The sequence below is a fragment of the Nycticebus coucang genome, chromosome X (assembly GCF_027406575.1).
Source record: "Nycticebus coucang isolate mNycCou1 chromosome X, mNycCou1.pri, whole genome shotgun sequence".
Classification (NCBI taxonomy): Eukaryota; Metazoa; Chordata; class Mammalia; order Primates; family Lorisidae; genus Nycticebus; species Nycticebus coucang.
The window spans coordinates 163,247,189-163,265,605 of NC_069804.1; the positions used below are offsets into that span (position 1 = coordinate 163,247,189).

At 44.5% G+C, this 18,417-nt stretch overlaps 1 pseudogene; it reads right to left on the bottom strand.

Moving 5' to 3' along the window:
• LOC128577064 (histone-lysine N-methyltransferase PRDM7-like) overlaps positions 1-11,886 on the bottom strand; it is an 85,097-nt pseudogene extending 73,211 nt beyond the window's left edge.
• Positions 11,887-18,417: the final 6,531 nt, after the last annotated feature.

An 18,417-nucleotide genomic window follows, 5' to 3' on the forward strand; every position in this document is an offset into this window, starting at 1 on the left:
GGGGTAAGTTCTACCATTGTTTTACCTGTGGCTAGGAATCTTTGGGAACTTCCTTATTCTATTCTCAAACTTGTTCCTGGATTTTGCTGGGGGTGGGGTTGAGACGTGCAGGGACTCAGGCTGAAACAGTTAGGGGTCTTTTTGCTGGGTATTACAATGAGATCAGCCTTATATTAGGCTGGAGGAGAAGGCAGTCAGGAGTGAGCTCATTCTATGATGGACCTGCTTACTCTGACTCTGTCTCCTCTCCTGCTTGCAGAAGTCTCTCTGCTGAACTAAGCTCTTCTAAAGACTGCTTTACCATCAAAGATTATCTTTCTATCTCTCTCCCTTCTACGAAAGTAAATAGCCCTCAGGCACCTCAGAGCAATTGTTCCTAAGCCAGGTCCACTCTGGAACCTGGATAAGCCAGGCCCAAGACCTGACAGTCCCAGGGCCCTGACAAGCAGTGGCAGTGGTGGCCTATGACAAATGGCGTAGTCAGCAGGATTCTGTGAATGCAGACTGAGAGGGAAATAAGCTTTAGCAAATAAGAAAAAGAGAGAAGAGAAATAGAAATATTTAGAGGGAAAAGAAATGTCTAAGAAAAAGACAGCCAACGACAGGCCTTTCTCCTTTGGTTTTTCCTCTTCCTTCCTGTGCTTTCTCTTTCCAAATTCTAACTACCTCTTTTGGGGGGAAAAAGCCAATAAAAGGCTTTAGCCTCTTCTATGAAGCATCTTGAGTAAAAAAGCAAAAAAAGCCTTTAGACAAGAGGGAAAGAGAAAAGATAGAACTAGGAGATAAGAAGAACCTTTAGTAAACAAAAGCATTTAGCCTCGGGGGTGAGAAAAGCCTTTGGTAAAACAGCAAAGGAAAAAGTTTGGGAACAGGTTGCAAAAGTTCATTAAGTTATGAAAAAGCAAGAAGTAGCTTTTGAGAGATGATGCCCTGAATCCCTTTCTGGCAGTTAAGAGTTCTCTTTAAAATGAAAAGAATTGAGGTAGATCCAGGGGGCTGGTGAAGAAACAGAGGAAGTGGAGTTTTGTTAAAAAGCTAAGACTCCATCCATAAATATGTCTAAGGTAATCTCCATCATTTCTATATAACCAATGACATCTAATAAATTACAGAATTTATGGATTGCCTGAAATTCTGTACAAAGTGTTGAAGACAAAAACAATTAGTCATTTGGCTGTCTGAGTGCCTACATTCTATGCATATGTGTGTTTTAATGGTGCTATCCTGAGAGGAATTATTTAATATAAACTATGGCTCATATGCACAGGAACATTTCTCTCTTGACCCCTTAGAAACAGTCCTATTAGCTGATACCAAGTACTACTTCTCATTGTTTTTGTATCATAATGGAACACAAGAAAGTTATTGGCTACTGCTATTTTAATTCACCAACAATTTTTTTTTTTTTTAGGCCACTCAGGGAAGTACTTTTAATATTTCAAATTGAGATGTCTACATTTAGTATTTTTTTTTTTTTTATTGTTGGGGATCCATTGAGGGTACAATAAGCCAGGTTACACTGATTGCAATTGTTAGGTAAAGTCCCTCTTGCAATTGAAAGACTTGGGACAAGACCCCCACTCTGTCCTGGACTATGATGACCCCAGTCAACTGCAAGAGATGGCACTTGATGCAATCAGCAAGAGGATTTTATTCCAGCATGCTGGGGCTTAGCTCGTAACTCTCTCAGGAGCAGAGGAGTCAAGCCCCGAACAGCAGGTTTTACAAGCTTAAAAAGGCAAAAACCACAAAGTAGGGAGGGGTAGCAGACATGGCAGGGGCTTTAACCACAAAGTAGGGAGGGGTAGCAGACATAGCAGGGGCTTTCTAGATAAGAAGAACTCTGGTTCATTACTTAACTGTCTTAAGACAAGATTAACAGTTAAACATTTGCTTAGCCCTTTTATCTGCTTCAGCTCGGGGCTATCTCCTGGAACAGTTACAAAAGGTCACATTCTCATGGTAGGGGGCGAGAGGTGCTGCTACAGGTCACATTCTCATGGTAGGGGGCGAGAGGTACTGTTACATGGCTTGTCCCCCCCCCCTTTTGGATTTGGTAGTACTTTCCTTCATTCCCCCATTTGTTTTTTTTTGGGAAGTTCTAATCATGGAACTTCTGGCTCTATGTATTCTCTCTCGCGGCTATCGTCTTGGCGGAGAGACTGGTAATGCTGCCTGAGCATTAACACTTGTACAGCACTCACTCTCTCCTGGACGAAGGTGACTAAATGGTTGAAAATGCAGGGCCCAAAGGTAAGAATTAGAAGCAGTATAATAAGGGGACCTATTAAACTGGAAACGAGAGTGGTGAACCAAGGGGATCGGCTGTACCAACTTTCAAACCACCCTTGATGGGCCTCCCGGTCTCGTTGCCTTTTTTCTAGTCTCTCGCTGAGTTTAGACATGGAGTCTTTTACCATACCAGAGTGATTTACATAGAAACAGCATTCTTCTCTTAGTGCAGCGCATAACCCTCTATCTTTTAGGAACAGGAGATCGAGTCCCCGTTTATTCTGCAATACTACTTCAGATAAGGATGATAGTGACTCTTCTAGTTTTGTGATTGATTGTTCTATGGCTTTTAGGTCCTCATCTACGGCTGCTCGCAGTTCTTCAAGATACTGTGGGGTCTGGACAAGTGCAGCCGTTCCTGTTCCTACTCCGGCCGCCACCCCTATACCCATCAGGACAGCTAGGGTAATAGAAACTGGTTCCCTCTTCTGTCTACGGGGTCTGAGATCGAATTCTGCCTCGAAGGAACTCGCCTCGTGGTAGATAACTCTAGGTATTAACTGTAAGAGGATACAGTAGTCTGCAGTGGAGTTAAACACTGATGAGGAAATGCACGGGGTTAGCCCGGTGCTGCAAGCCCACCATCCTCTTTTAGGGGGCACTAGATAATAATTGGTAGTGGTTGACGGGCTGTTTATGGTCTGATTACACAGATACCGGTGATTTTCGGGGATCGTGCCTAGGCAAGTGCCTCGTCCAGAGACTGCTGTAAGGGTGATCTTGGACCCCCAGTTACAGGAATTATGGGAGGTGGTATTTTGGAAGATACCTGAGAAGGCGATTCCTTCATAATAGGGTGGGCCTGAGGCTAGGCACAACCAGCAAGATTCGGTAAGATTAGGGTTGGAAGTATTGAGGACATTGAAAGCCCCCTGTATTAAGTTAAGGAGTCTCTGCCCGGTGCTTGGAGTCTCCGGGGATGTTACCTGGGGAGACAGTTCCGCAGGTGATGGGGCTGTGCTGGCCCCAGTTAATTGGATGCTCCCCGGGGTCTGGGGCATACGGGGGGAAATAGGCGGCCTGGCTGGCGGCTGCTGTCCCGAGAGTATAATGTTGGGTCCTATCTGGACAGTGACAGGGGTTTCTATTTTTAATTTGATAAAGAAGGTAAATCCCTTATCCCACCCTGACATATAGAAATGGAATCCCCAGGTTCTTCCTTTTATCCAATCTCGGGCTTGTTTCCCCCTCTCCGTGAAGGAAATATTTCGGGGGTTTGACCCTGCCCCGGTACTGCTCCTCTTTACGGTTATTAAGTCCCAAGAGGAGAAGGGGTGCCAGAAGGCCTGCCCAGTCGTCTCACATCCCCATTGTTTACAATAGAAATTTTCTACCCCCCCACATCTGTTGGCCTGGCTTCTCATTCTCCCGGGGACAGATATAGAATTCCGTTTGTCGCATCTGGCACTGGGCGGGCGAGTTGCCACAGCCAGGGGCATCTGCAACGTACTGGCCTTGGGATGTGGAGCCTTGGGTAAGCGAGCGCTTTGCTAAATGGTGATCAAGGCTCGATGGAACCTCCTTAAAGGTTTCATCGGGGATATCCCAATTATTTAGCCCTGCTATTAAGGTGCAAATATCTGGGGTGAGGGACGGCCACCAGGTCCAAGGAGGGTCCTCTTTTGTAGTACTCCATACTACATCACCAGTCTGAGAGAGAACCTGCCAGGTTAACCTCTGGGGGGCATGGAGGTTGGGACCGGAGCTACTTATCACCAGGACTTGTATCAGCAGGAGCAGGGCTACTGCGGCGGATGCGGAGCTTGAGGGGGTTGTCCATCTTTTCCACTTCCCACCTGGAGTCTGGCGGCGGTGCTGGTTTGACATGAGATGCGTGGATCCAGGCTGCGATGCCATCAACTTTTACCACGGTCAGGGTTGTGAGCAGTACTAGGTACGGTCCTTTGCACCGTGGTTCAAGGTTGGCTGTCCGGTGGCGCTGGATGTACACCGAATCTCCAACCTGGAACTGGTGAGGTATTTGTAGATCCCCGGGCTTGTAGGCCTCGATCAGCCAGCTCCACACCTCCTTTTGCACAGTTTCAAGGGCTTTTAATCTGGTGTATAGAGATTGAGAGGATTAAGATTCTGGGGAAGGGAGGTGCTGCATGGCAACGAGCGGGGGGTGAGCTCCATATAGGATTTCAAAGGGGGCCAGCTTGAGAGTGCTAGGGGTGTTGCGCACACGGAACAGAGCAAAGGGAAGGAGGACTGTCCAGTCAATAATGCCAGTCTCTAAGGATAATTTAGTCATGGCCTCTTTTAGGGTTCTATTCATCCTCTCTACCTGCCCTGAGCTTTGGGGCCGATAAGCACAATGTAATTTCCACTCAAGCCCCAGGATTTTGGCCAAACCCTGACTAACCTGGGCAACAAAAGCGGGACTGTTGTCGGATCCGATTACCTTGGGTAGCCTAAATCTTGGAAAAATCTCTTCTAATATTATTTTGGCTACAACTTGAGCAGTCTCCCTTTTTGTAGGAAAAGCCTCGACCCATCCTGAGAAAGTATCTATGAACACCAGCAAGTACTTGTATCCGTACTTGGCTGGCTTAATCTCAGTGAAATCTGTCTCCCAGTAGCTCCCAGGGCGATCTCTTCAGAGTCGTTTTCCCTGAGGTAGTGTGCTAGGCTGGGTGTTTACTAATTGGCAAGGTCTGCACTCTTTTGCAGCTGCATAAACGAGCTTACTTAATTCCATAATATAGTATGGGGAGGACTGAACAATAGTTCTTAGATGCTTGGGGCCCAGATGGGTTAATTTATGAAGTTGTCTGAGAAAGGTGATCACCCGCTCCTCAGGGAGGATGATTTTTCCTTCCGGGGTTTCTCGGATCCCCTCTGGGGATTCTAAGTGGAGGCCTAATCTGTCCATCTTCTCGAGATCCCGCTCCAAATATTTAAAGTGTTTGACAAGGGGGGGTGCTATTTCTTTAAGGCTAGGCCTTAAAGTGTTTTCATATAGCGGCAGGATGTTGAGCCTTTGAGCCGCTCGCTTAGCTTCTTGGTTGGCTCTTTGGTTTCCCTCGGCAACTCTGGACCCCCCTTTCTGATGTCCAGGGCAGTGGATAATGGCCACTTTCTTAGGGAGATGAACAGCTTCCAGTAGACTTAGGATTTCTTCCTTGTGTTTAATTTCTTTTCCTGCTGAAGTCAGCAGTCCTCGCTGCCTGTAAATGGCCCCATGAACATGGGCTGTAGCAAAAGCATACCTGCTATCGGTGTATATGTTAACCTTTTTCCCTTCTGCCAAACGTAGGGCCTGGGTCAAGGCGACCAGCTCGGCCTTCTGGGCCGACATCCCTTCAGGCAGACTACTTGCCCAGATGGTCTGCTTATCGTCCACTACGGCCGCCCCGGCCACCCTTTTACCTTCTATTATGGAGCTGCCCCCATCAGTGAACCAGGTCAGCTGGGCATCCGGCAGGGGCTGATCACAGAGGTCCCTCCGAGTTCCAGTCTCCTCAGCCAGTACTTCTTGGCATGTGTGTAATACATCCTCCCGGACAGAGGTATCATGTGGTAGGGTAGCCGGGTTGAGGATGACAGGTGGGCCAAACTGGACTCTGTCTCCATTTAATAGGAGACTCTGGTAATGTGTCATGCGGGCATTGGACAGCCACCGGTTAGGGGGCTGTCTGATGATGCTTTCTAAGGCATGAGGGACAATGACTGTCAACTTCTGCCCCACAGTCAATTTGTCTGCATCTTTTACTAGTACCGCCACTGCCACCACAGACCTCAGACAGCCTGGCCAACCACCAGCAATGGGGTCCAATTTCTTGGAGAGGTATGCCACCGGTCTTTTCCATGGCCCTAAAGGCTGCATTAGCACCCCTCGGGCTATCCCTCTCTTCTCATCTACGTATAGGACAAAAGGCCTTGTTACATCTGGCAGAGCCAGGGCCGGGGCCGTTAATAATGCCTTTTTAATGTTGTCAAAGGCCCGCTGTTGGCTGGCACCCCACTCGAAGGGAATGCCTTCCTTGGTCAAAGGGTAGAGGGGAGCTGCCAGAGTAGCAAACCCCGGTATCCATAAGTGGCAGAACCCCACAGTCCCTAAGAATTCTCGCACCTGGCAGGGTGAGCGGGGAACTGGAATCTGAGTCACAGTATGCTTTCTGGCTTCTGTTAACCATCTCTGCCCTCCTCTTAGGGTGTAATCCAGGTACGTTACCTCCTTCTGGCAGATCTGGGCCTTCTTGGCAGAGGCTCAATATCCCAAGCAGGCTAGCTCTTCCAGTAACAGTTCTGTGCCCCGATGGCACTCTTCCTTTGTCGTTCCAGCTAGTAGCAAGTCATCTACATATTGTAGGAGGGTTACCTGAGGGTGGCTGGCGCGAAAGTGAGCTAGGTCTTGGTGGAGGGCTTCATCAAAGATGGTTGGGGAGTTCTTGAACCCCTGTGGAAGTCGGGTCCATGTTAATTGCCCCTGCATTCCAGAGTCCGGGTCTCTCCATTCAAGCGCGAAGATGTTCTGGCTAGAGGAGTGTAGTCGGAGGCAGAAGAAGGCATCCTTCAAATCCAGGATGGTGTACCAGATATGGTCCGGAGGGAGAGAGCTCAACAGATTATAAGGGTTAGGCACAGTGGGGTGGATGTCTTGCGCCTGCTTGTTTACTTCTCTCAAGTCCTGCACAGGGTGATAATCTCCTGTGCCGGGTTTCTTGATGGGTAATAAGGGGGTTTTCCATGGTGACTGGCACTTTACTAGTATGCCCAGCTGTAGGAGACGCTGAATGTGAGGCCTAATCCCTTCCCGAGCTTCCCGAATCATAGGATACTTGCGCACCGCCACAGGAGTGGAAGTAGCTTTAAGTTCTATGACTATAGGCGGCCTTTCTGCGGCCAGTCCCATTCCGGCAGTTTCGGCCCACGCCCCGGGATATCTTTCTAGCCAGTCTTGTACAAGACTAGTCCCTTTCTCCCGCTGCTTTTCAAAGAGTCTATGTTCATCCTCCAAACACATGGTCAGGGCTGTTACTCTCTTATTCTGGGTTACCTCTGGGCCATCAGGAGTGAAAGTGATTTGGGCTTCCATTTTGGTGAGTAAATCTCTCCCGAGGAGGGGCGCAGGGCACTCAGGGATAATTAAGAACGAGTGGGTTACCCGTCCCACTCCCAGATCTACTGATCTTCAGGTAGTCCATGAGTACTGCTGATGCCCTGTAGCCCCTACAACCCAGGATTTTTTCTTGGAGACGGGTCCTGATTGTTCGAGTAGGACTGAGTGTTGAGCTCCGGTGTCTACTAGGAATTCAACTGGCTTCCCCTCCACCTTAAGTATTACACTAGGCTCGGGGAGGGGTTCTGAGCCCTGTCCCCGCTAATCTTCTTCTTCCTCTAGGGCCAGTACTTTCTTGGAGAGTTCTTTCTTCCTTGTTTTAGGACATTCCCTGGCCCAGTGCCCCTTTTCTTTACAGTAGGTACATTGATCTTTATCTAACGGGACGCGGTTGCTCAGGCTACCTGACTTCTTAGTTCTACCTTGGGTCTGTTCCTGGCTCTTCTCCCCTACTACTGCGGCCAAAATCCATGTTAAGTTCTTCTCCTGTCTTTGGTCTCTCTTATTTTCCCTTTCTTCTCTCTGTTTCTCCTTTCTCTGCTCTTTTTCTTCCTCAGTTTCTCTTTTATGGTATACTTTCTCAGCTTCCTTAACTAAATCCTGCAATTTATAGTCCTGCAATCCTTCAATCCTCTGTAGCTTTCTTTTAATGTCTATAGCTGACTGCCCTATGAAAGTCATGGCCACGGAAGCCCTCTGTCCCTCAGAGGCAGGGTCAAATGGGGTGTAGCGTCTAAAAGCTTCCATTAGACGCTCAAGAAACACTGAGGGGGGTTCCGTGGCCCCCTGTATTACTTCTCTTACCTTAGCCAAATTAGTGGGGCGTCTTGCTGCCCCACGGAGGCCAGCCACTAGAGCCTGGCGATAGACTGTCAGTCGCTCCCTACCTTCTGCTGTGTTGAAGTCCCAGTCAGGTCTGGAGAGGGTAAAGGCGGCCTCGATGATGTTGGGGAGCTGGGTAGGACGTCTGTCCACCCCAAGTACATTCTTCCTAGCTTCTAGTAAAATCCTCTCCCTCTCTTCAGTAGTGAAGAGAGTCTGTAGGAGCTGCCGGCAGTCATCCCATGTGGGCTGATGAGAGAACATCAGGGACTCTACCAACCCAGTCAGGCATTGGGGGTCGTCTGAAAAAGGGGGGTGATTAGTTTTCCAGTTATACAGGTCTGCGGAAGAAAATGGCCAGTACTGGAGGGGCTGGAGAGGAGGTGGTCCCTCATCTGTTGCCACCGGTGGGGGCCCGTATGCCCTCAGGGGTAGGGCAACAGTAGTGTCAGGAGACATTCCTCCCCGGCGGTGACTCCTGGTACCTTGTGCGGACCCCCGTGAAGGTTCCCCCGGGGGTGCAGAGGGGGCAATCGCTGGATCCGGCGATGCTGGTCCCCCCTGCCCCCCGACAGGAGCCAAGGCGGGAGGGTATGGGGGAGGAGGGGGTGGAGGGTCGAGGAGAAGAAGATCAGCCTGAATTTCCAGGTAGATCTTCTTGGGGGGGGTCTGAGTTGTCATCCCCTGTTCTGGAACTGGAAGATTGAACAGTGAGCATTCAAGGATTAGTCGGGGGCCTGGATGTGGCAGTCCACGGCCGAACCCAGGGGGGAGGATTCTGCACCAGGTCCTGCCAGACTATGATGTAAGGTTGTTGATCCAGATGGGCTCCCGGTCCTCTCTGAAAAACAATCTCTTTAATAGCAAAAATAAGAGATAAGTCAAAGGTTCCTCCTGAGGGCCAGCCGACATTAAAAGTAGGCCACTCTGAGGAGCAGAAAGTCTGCCATGGACCTTTTTTAACCTCTACTGACAGATCACGACCTCTTCTCTTCATTTCAGTCCAATGATCTAGAGTTAAACTCAGAGGGGTTGTCACAGTCTGTCCCATCGTCAGTGGATATGTCAGAAACACAAATAACAGGAATAACAGAAATATTACAGATACAAGGACCCACCTACCACACTTGGTCCTTCACAAGCCTATAACAGAATCAGACGGGTGCGTTTCCCGTAATTTTTGATCGAACAACTGAACTCTATCAGTGCCCTTACAGTAGGAGACTACCAGGCGTCCCTGGTTCTCCTCAATTCCTGGGGCGTACCCCAGGGTTTCAGCCTGTGGTCCTCTGGGCACATCTACAGACCACTGTCTGGCCACTCTCACGAGGTGCCGAACGGCTGTGAAATTGAAAGCGCGCACACAAAGTCAAACAAAAGGACTGAAGACACAGACTAAACAGTTTTCGGGGTACCCCTTTCTTACCTCCAAGGTCGACTCTGCAGGTGAGGGGTGGTCGTTATCTCCTGGACAAGCCCCCAAATGAAAGACTTGGGACAAGACCCACACTCTGTCCTGGACTATGATGACCCCAATCAACTGCAAGAGATGGCACTTGATGCAATCAGCAAGAGGGTTTTATTCCAGCATGCTGGGGCTTAGCTCGTAACTCTCTCAGGAGCAGAGGAGTCAAGCCCCGAACAGCAGGTTTTACAAGCTTAAAAAGGCAAAAACCACAAAGTAGGGAGGGGTAGCAGACATGGCAGGGGCTTTAACCACAAAGTAGGGAGGGGTAGCAGACATAGCAGGGGCTTTCTAGATAAGAAGAACTCTGGTTCATTACTTAACTGTCTTAAGACAAGATTAACAGTTAAACATTTGCTTAGCCCTTTTATCTGCTTCAGCTCGGGGCTATCTCCTGGAACAGTTACAAAAGGTCACATTCTCATGGTAGGGGGCGAGAGGTGCTGCTACAGGTCACATTCTCATGGTAGGGGGCGAGAGGTGCTGCTACAGGTCACATTCTCATGGTAGGGGGCGAGAGGTACTGTTACATGGCTGGTCCCCCCCCCCTTTTGGATTTGGTAGTACTTTCCTTCACAGTCATGTCTTGCCCCCATAAAGTGTGACACACACCAAGGCCCCACCCCCTCCCTCCGTCCCTCTTTCTGCTTCACCCCCCATAACCTTAATTGTCATTAATTGTCCTCATATCAAAATTGAGTACATAGGATTCATGCTTCTCCATTCTTGTGATGCTTTACTAAGAATAATGTCTTCCACTTCCATCCAGGTTAATATGAAGGATGTAAAGTCTCCATTTTTTTTAATGGCTGAATAGTATTCCATGGTATACATATACCACAGCTTGTTAATCCATTCCTGGGTTGAATTCACCAACAATTTCCCTAGGGTAATAAATCCTGTGGATCTACATGTCCAGTTCTGCAAAAGTTCTTCTCTACTTCAGTCCCTTTTATTCTTGTACTGAAGGCATCTGTGGGGGTAAATGCCAAGAATTTGGAAGAAAATAAAGGGAAAGATTGTGATAAAAGAAGGGCTGTGCTATGGTTTTTCACAAAGGGGGTAGGGAAGAAGAAAATTGTGGCTACACCATCCTTTGTGAACTCTATGCAAATCACTCAGAGCTCCTTATTTTTGTCAATAACAATTACAAACTTAGACAAATATTCATTCCTTTCCCTGAACTGGACTAAAATTTTAGCAAGCATTGTTTCATTGTGTTCTCAATAATGCAAGGAAGTTAAGCAATTTGCTCAAGATCATGTATCTGGTAATTGAAAACTGGATAGGTACTTCTGTCTAATGCTGTGGTTTATTAGAGACTCCACCTTTCCACAGATATAGACCACCTCCTAAGAGATACAGTATGAATTTTGTTTTCCACCCATCTACACGTTGGATACTCCAATTACTCAGATTTGATTGTTATATATTGTATACCTGTATCAAAATACAAGTACCATATAAATATATGTAACTATTAAAGCTTATTGTTTCACTCATAGCCAATATAGGAGAATAAAGCCAGAAAAATACTTCCTGAGATATGACAAAACTGTACATATCCCTGAACACACAAAAACACACAAATATTTACCTGTCAAGGTATGGTATCTGTAGTGTTACATTAAGGAATAATGCATATTTTCTAGATAAAAGCTATAAATAATTACCATGGTAATATCCAAAATGCTTAGAACCAGACATGTTTTGGATTTCAGATTTTGGGGGTAGATTTTGGAATATTTGCATTCCAAGAACTTATGCTGGTTCATCCTCCCTAATCTGAAAATCCTAAATCCAACATGTCAGTGCTCAAAAGTTTTCAGATTATGGAGCATTTTGTATTTTCAAATCTGGGGTGCTTAATAATATGATTATTATTATGCTTTTCTATTTTCAACTGTGTATATCTAAGTTGATGGATAAATGAAACCTCCAATTGTTGAGAGAAATAAAAACTTATCATCTTTAATTTTCAGAGACTTTTAGCATTACACAATGTGTCATCTTGCAGGCAGGTCATCATGTCAACATCAGAGAATTGAAGACCAAGAGGTCCAGCTCTGCCTTCAGAGGGCAGAAAGTTGGATCTTACCTGGTTTCTACTCCACTTCATACTATTCAATCTTTGCTAAGAAGGAGCTGTACATTCCTCAGTTCCCCAATATCCAGGTGAGGACACATGGTCACTTTCATCAGTGGACCTTAGGGCAAGCCCATCAGTGTCCACTCCAGGCATCTCGGTTGCCTTAACTGTCTTAGGTTAGGAAGTAACTGTGCTCTCTCTAACCTTCCTCCTCCAACATCCTGGCTGGATGTAGAGTCTTGAGGTCCTGAAGGATGGAGCTGCCATAAGATGGGAAAAATCTGTGTTCCTAAGTCATCAGGAGGCAAGAATATGCCATCAAAAAACAATAACTATATTGAACTGTTCTATGAACCAAAAATAAACTTTCTACTAAACCACTGGAAAAAAAAACAAAAACAAAAGAAAGCTAAGACTCCAGAGTAAAACAGCTAAAGAGAGATCCCCTGACCCTTTAAGGCAATACAAGCTTCAATCTGAAAGGGAAAGATTTCAAGTGGTAAAAGGCTCATAGAAAAAGCCAGAAGAGAAAAATCATGGCAACTAAGACAATACAGTTAAAATATCAAATTGAGCAGCAAAAAGACCAGATTAAGATCATGGCAGCTGAGATCAAACAGTTGAGAGATCAGATGAAGAATCTCATAGTTGAAGCTGGTAAATGCTATATTGACGTAGCAACACAGATTGGGCAGCTAGAAGATCAGCTGAGAAATCCCCCAGTAAAGATCAAATGCCATAACTGTGGAAAGCTAGGCCATGAGAGAAAAGAATGTTGGAAAAGCTAAAGAACACCAAATGCCAAGGAAAAGAATCAAAGAGTATGTAAATCTCCAGGTGTATGCCCCAGGTATAAAAAAGGCCTCCATTGGGCAAACAAATGCCCTTCTCGATTTGATAAAGATGGAACACCTTTATTGTAGGGAAGTTATCAGTTGGGCCAGAATCCAGACCCGCTAGTAAATTGAGAGGTTAAAACAATTCCGTCTCTATGAGTCTTTGGTAAAACTATGTAATTCATTCAACTTTACAACAGAGGAGAAATTCTGCCCACAGTGTGCCGGACCTTTGGTGCCCCAGAGATAAATATGGGGAAATTAAACCAGACCAATAAATGACAATGGAGAAAAAATAGGTAATAGTGGTATGAGAAGTTTGGGATGAGAAATACGAGATAAGAAAGAAGCATAAGAAAAAGCGAAGGGGAGCCTGCGTTAAAGACACAGGACCTTCCACTATGCTAAAAAGGAGTTAGGGAACTCCATTTGAAAAAGGGTCTGGATTCAAATACCGAAGAAAAAATTCTGCTGGAAAAGCAGTGTTCACTCGCTACTGAAGGCAGAAAGTGGAAAAGGCCATAGCTTGGGTTGCCACAATGAGCAAAGGGGCGGAGAAAGTGATAGAATCTCTATTACCAAGGAATGCGAGAAGCAGAAGCTCTGGAAAGGCAGAATTCCTATTCCAACCAGTAGGATTTTATGCTACCAAGGAATAGCAGCTTCTGGAAAGGTGGCATGATTCTCCCTTGCAAAGACTGCAAGGAAAGTGCTATCTTTTGTTCGTCCATTGCTTATAAATTCATGTAGCAAAGGAAAAGCTTTGTGAGAGAAGCAGGGGCCTTTGTTTTGTAAACTTTTTCAGCCAAAGATTCCCTTACTTTGAAAGACCATTAAAGAAATTCACATTACAATCACCATTTTTCCCTGTGGGAGGCTAAAACCTTAAATAAGGGTCCTCAGACTGCGGCCCCGCGAGCCACATGAGGCCGTGTGATTGTATTTGTTCCCGTTTTGTATTTTTACTTCAAAATAAGATATGTGCAGTGTGCATAGGAATTTGTTCATAGTTTTTTTTTTTTTTTAAACTATAGTCTGGCCCTCCAACGGTCTGAGGGACAGTGAACTGGCCCCCTGTTTAAAACGTTTGAGGACACCTGGATAGGGCTTTGTCATTTAAAGAGCCCTTACCTGGAATTCTGAACTTTGACAATCACCATATTTTTTGCCTAGCAAGAAAAGGGCTAGACAACAGGAAGAACTGCCCTCGCCACATTAAAAATTATTTTGTTTGTGTATAAAAAACGGGGGCGGGGGAAATGTAGTAGCCCATATACCCTATAGCTAGGAGGAGTGAGAGTTATAAAACATCTGTATAGTTCAATAATGGAAAACCTTGGTGAAAAGGGCATGGGGGTCTGACCATCTCCCTTCCTACAATAGGGGTATTGTAAATCATACTTTTATATTGATGGTATTTCTTAAAGCAATATACCCCGTTTTCCCGAAAATAAGACATCCTCCGAAAGTAAGACCTACTTACAGGAAAGATAAGACGTCCCCTGAAAATGGGACCTAGCGCATCTTTGGGAGCACACCTTAAAATAAGACACTGTCTTATTTTCGGGAAACAGGGTATATGTAACTGTAAAGTAAACCAATCTACAAATAACTGTAGGCATCTGTAAATTCTGTTGTATGAGGTACCGTAAACTTTGTTAGAGTCTTAATCAGCAGATTACATTGTGAATGTATTTGTACATTGTTAAAATATATATATATATTTTTTGTAGAGACAGAGTCTCACTGTACCGCCCTCGGGTACAGTGCCGTGGCGTCACACGGCTCACCGCAACCTCTAACTCTTGGGCTTACGCGATTCTCTTGCCTCAGCCTCCCGAGCAGCTGGGACTACAGGCGCCCGCCACAACGCCCGGCTATTTTTTGGTTGCAGTTTGGCCGGGGCTGGGTTTGAACCCGCCACCCTCGGCATATGGGGCCGGAGCCCTACTCACTGAGCCACAGGCGCCGCCCTGTTAAAATAGTTTTTAAGATATTTAATTAAGTGTCTCTGTTGGAGTGATAGCTTTGAAGGTGCAAAACTTTATATTTGAACAAAACTCTACCGTTTACAAAGCATTTGGCATATGTGACCTCATGACAAATGTGTGGTACCTCAGCTGATGAAATTGAAGTTCAGGTTAAATGAGGTATTTTCCCAGCGGAACACATATTTATAGGATATAAAACTGGATATACTAAGTATTTGTAGAGGAAATATATGTCTCTCATTGTCTTTTCCTTTCTTAAGAATGGTTAATTTAGTGATCCTTTGCTGTTTTACTTGCATCCAGCTATTCTGCCAGGTGAGAAAAAATTGACAGTGCACTAAAGATATGTTTTTATTTAATTTGAAAGATGTAACCTAAATCTTTAGGATTGAGAGTCTGTCAGGAGATACATTGGTATAGTTCTTGAGGTAACTGTTATTTGAACCTGCAACCTTAAACCAATTGAATTTGGAACATGCATGTGGCAGGAGGTACCTCCTGTCCCCCAGTACCTATTTTTCTCCTTCTGTAGGCTTCTCACTTAATGATAGTGTTCTCTGTGCCACTGACTAACACACTGATAGTGCTTAGGGTGTTTCTTGACTTACCAACTTTATGTTTTAAGTAGTGACTTCTGCTACAAAAAGTAAAGATTTAACTCACACCCTTCCCCCACATAGAGTTTTAGCAGTGTATTTTTTTCAATTGATTGTAATAGTAAACATTGTATGTAAATCTCTAAAAAAAAAACAGAAAAAGAAAAGGGCATGGGGGGATTTAGCTATAGTAACAAGCACGAGAGAGCTCGCTGGTGAGCTGAGAGCAGTGGTGAATTGGCATTCTCTACACCTGTGGTGTTGAGATGCACGAGATCAGCCTTCTATTAGGCTGGAGGAGGAGGTAGTCAGGAGTGAGCTCATTCTATCAAGGACTCGCTTACTCTGTCCACTCTCCCGGCTTTCAGAAGCCAGCACTGGCATCTTTCTGCTAAACTAAGCTTTCCTAACGACTGGCAAGGTCTATTCTAAGACTGCTTTACCCTCAAAGACTATCTTTCTCTCTCTCTCTCCCTTCTACTAAAGTAAATAGCCCTCAGGAACCTAAGAGCAATTGTTCCTGAGTGAGATAATAGCACAGTGGTCCCTGTCTGGAACCTAGATGAGCCTGGCCGACACCTGGCCAGTCCCAGGCCCGTCCCAGGCCCTGACAAGCGGTGGCAGCCATGGGCTGTGACAATACATATCAGCAAAGACTTAGCAAGCCCCCACGGCAGGGCATATGTTGTAAGCAAGGTACTTTATTATTCACAACTAAAACAGACAAGGTCCCTGTCTTCATGGAGCTAGCTTTCTACTGGGAGATGAATAGGTTATTAATCACACAGACACACAAAAAATTGCAAAAGTGACAAGTGACATAAAGGAGAGGTACATGGTGCCAAAAGAGCTGTAATGCCAGGTGTCAACTAGTGAGGGAGGATGGGAGAGAATCTGAGGGACAGGTGCAAGAGTGCAGCGGAGAGAATAGAGAGCTCCGGGCAGGAACTGGCAAATCAAAGGCCCAGCGGCAGAAGGAAGCCTGGTGAGGAGGGAAAGGAGTGAAAGACGGGGAAGTCAGTGTGGCTGCTGGCCACGGCTGAGGGCACAGGCAAGGCTGCGGATAGGCAAGGAACAGGACCGTTCCTACAACATGACCTTTTAGGGCACATAGGATTTTATCTATATGCCATAATTTACTTACCCAATTTCTTAGTATTGAATAGTTATATTATTCGGTATTATATACAAAGTTTTATTTTAAATTATATCTAAAAAGATCTTTTAGATAAAATTTTGTGTATGTTTCTAATCAGTGCATTGAGATTAATTCCTAATAGGTTAGGTAGAAGTATATGAACATTTTGAAGATTTATTGTATTTATTTCTCCAAAAGATTATACAAAATTCACTTCTACTGGGCCAGGCGAGGTGGTGCACACCTGTAATCCCAGCACTCTGGGAGGCCAAGGCCGGTGGATTGTTTAAGATCAGGAGTTTGAGAAGAGCCTGAGGAAGAGCAAGATCTTTCTCTACTAAAAAAAGAAAAAGTAGCCAGGCATTGTGATGGGCACTTGTAGTCCCAATTACTAAGGAGGTTAAGGCAAGAGGATCACTCTAGTCCAAGAGTTTGAGGTTACTGTCAACTGTGAAGCAGGCTAAGGGCAAGAGAGGGAAAGGCTGCCTCAAAAAAAAAAAAAAAAAAGAAATTCACTTCTACCCACAAAGTTTCAGCATACCTGTTTCTCATTCTGCTTCAAGGATTTGACAGTCTGTTAAGTAATGCCTTCATATTTGAGTTTAAAGATTTTGACCTTCTCTACCCTGAAATCAGATAAATATGCAGTAATATTTTCTTTTTGCCCTTTCATGGCTTTATTTTTACTTCTTATCTTAATGTCTCTAGAAACAATTGATGTACGATGGTGTGAATGTGGATAAGAATCTTCTTTGTCCTGCACTGACTTGAACTACCTCCTTCCCTGGGATCTGTTTCTCCTGTTTTGTAACCTCACTGACTTATTTGTGTGCAAAATCTCTTCCATGTTCATTACTGAGAAGTCAAAATACCTGGCAGTGTTGTCTCCTTAACACTCCCCTGTCCTCTATTTGGAAAAAAATAAAATAAAAACAGAATTACAGAGAGTAATGTAACCCTACCTAACCACATATTTTTAACAAATGTCAACATTTTGACATAGTTGCTTCAGACGTGTTTCTTAGGAAAAGAAATAAAATATAACAGACTGATTTAAATCAAATGCCCTTATGCGTGGCTTCCTCCTACCCCAGGGGTAACCGTGAACGTGAATCTGGCATGGAACGTTCCAGTTTATGTTTTAAGACTTTAACTTCATATATATCTGCCCATAAATAAAATACTGTTTTGTGAGCTTTCACTTATACAAATAATCTTCCAGATGAAATTTAGAATCGCCTTGTCAAAGTCCCTGGAGACTCTTTTTGGATTTTTATTGGAGATCCATTTAAGGGGTATGTTATTTTGGGGACAATTGACATCTTTATATTATTAGCTTTTTCCTTCCAGGGACAATGTGTGTTTTTCACTCATTCAAACCTTCATATGTCCCTTTAGAAAATATTGTTACTTCTTCTTGTAAGTTGGTATATTTCTTCCTAAGTTATTTCTAATTTATGATTTTTGCTAGTATTGAAAATAGAATTTTATTTTTTTATTATAATTTCTAACTCACAATTACTAAGATAAAAATGCTTATTTTGTAACCGACCATTTCACTGGGTTCTTATATGTGGTGAATACCATAGATTTTAAACGGATTCTTTAGTATTTTCTTAGTAGACAATTATAACTTATGCATATGGATAATATTAAATATTTGCAAATAATAACTTGGTCAGCCTCATATTGACAGTTAAACTTCATTTCTTTTTCTTATCTCAGTGAATTAGTTAAAACTTCCAAAACATTAAATTATAATGGTGACATCACATATTTTATTTTAAAAGGAATACCTCTATTATTTCATGCTTATATAAGGTGTTGAGTTATGCTTAAGACAGACTTTATTGTGTCTTTTATTTTAGAATAATGAGGGTTTTCTCCACTCTGTGTATAACTGCAAAAATTGAGTGACTTTTTAAAAATCGGAGCTTACTACCTTTTTTGGAATATTTTACAAAATCAAAGAGTTGACCCTCACTGGTACACTTTTTGGTTTTTCATATTGTAAAGAACACTGGACTTCTTCTAGTTCTGGCTTGGAAAGTAATTAATGGTTTTATTTTGATTAATGGTTTTATTTTGATCCAAGTCTTCTTACTTGCCTGGGCGTCAGTTTC